Source organism: Cervus elaphus, chromosome 12 (assembly GCF_910594005.1).
Source record: "Cervus elaphus chromosome 12, mCerEla1.1, whole genome shotgun sequence".
NCBI lineage: Eukaryota > Metazoa > Chordata > Mammalia > Artiodactyla > Cervidae > Cervus > Cervus elaphus.
In genome coordinates, this window is record NC_057826.1 from 75729799 (window position 1) to 75731038 (window position 1240).

General features: G+C 50.4%; 1 pseudogene; it reads left to right on the forward strand.

Moving 5' to 3' along the window:
• The first annotated feature begins 202 nt into the window (after nucleotides 1-202).
• Nucleotides 203-959, forward strand: LOC122705733 (annotated as a pseudogene).
• Nucleotides 960-1240: the final 281 nt, after the last annotated feature.

Below are 1240 nucleotides of genomic sequence, written 5' to 3' on the forward strand. Positions count from 1 at the left end.
CTCTTCTTCAGCCCATTCTGAATTGGTTGAGGTGGGAGGGCGGGGCTTCCTGTCACAAAGTGAGGGCCTGAGCAGGACTTGTTGGGTGAGCTGATTGGCTGCAGGAGCAGGAACATTTCCACAGCAGCTTATGACACACCCTCCCTCAGGGTTTAGTTAAGTATCTGACAGTGAAAATGTCTCAGTAAGCAGAGGAGGCATCATGAAGAGGCTAGCAGGCGCTGTGCTGGGCTTTTGTTTGCCCAGATTTGGTGTGAGTTGGGGCTGCCCCACAGGGAGTCTGAAGGAGTGAGCAGCTGCTGTATTGTTAAGGGAAGGAGAGGAACTGCCACGTCCTGCAGACTTTCTATCCTTCTCTTCATCTATGGGAGTTGTGTGTGTGTGTGGGGGGGGGGGGGTCACTTCCACGATTTTGTCAGAGTTACAGTGACCTTCTCCTGTGATTGTTTCTCTGTTTCTCATCAGCTGTGCGAGGGGTGGATGTGGAGCAGAGTCCCGCAGCCCTGAGTCTCCAGGAGGGAGCCAGCCACGTGCTGAGGTGTAATTTTTCTGCCTCTGTGAGCAATGTACACTGGTATCTTCAGAACCCTGGGGGCCGCATCGTCCACCTGTTTTCTGTTCCCTCAGGAACAAAGCAGGAAGGAAGATTAAAGGCCACGACAGTCCCTGCAGAACGCCGCAGCTCACTGCACATTTCCTCTCCGCGGACCACAGACTCGGGCACTTACTTCTGCGCTGCGCAGCACGGTGCTCCCCAGGCACCTGCGGCCTCTACACGAACCCTCCGGGGCTCAGCCCCTCCTCCAGCCTCAGTCACACCGTGGGCCCCACAGGGCATTCGCAGAGCTGATTGTCTCTTACCTACACTGGTACAGTTTAATCACAGACACTTTCCGCCTACAGATTGTGAACTTCGGTCTTTGTCTTCCTTTCTCAATCTATATTTCCTTCTGCACTAGAGACTTCTAACTTGGAACTAGCAGAATAGCTGATAAGAGGACCAAAATAAAATAAATATTCAACCATAGTATGCTGAGCCCAAAGTGGTAAAAAGTGAGAAGAATTCAGAGGAAAAAAATAACTCCAATAAAGCTGTTATCCTGATTAGTTAGATGTCTCAAGAATGTTCAGATCTGCCTCACCAGAATGTGTCCCCAAAGACACTTGCATCATCCCATCCTACGAGTGCAGCAAAGTGAGCAACAACAATAAACCTTACTCAATGTTTAATATGAGCTTT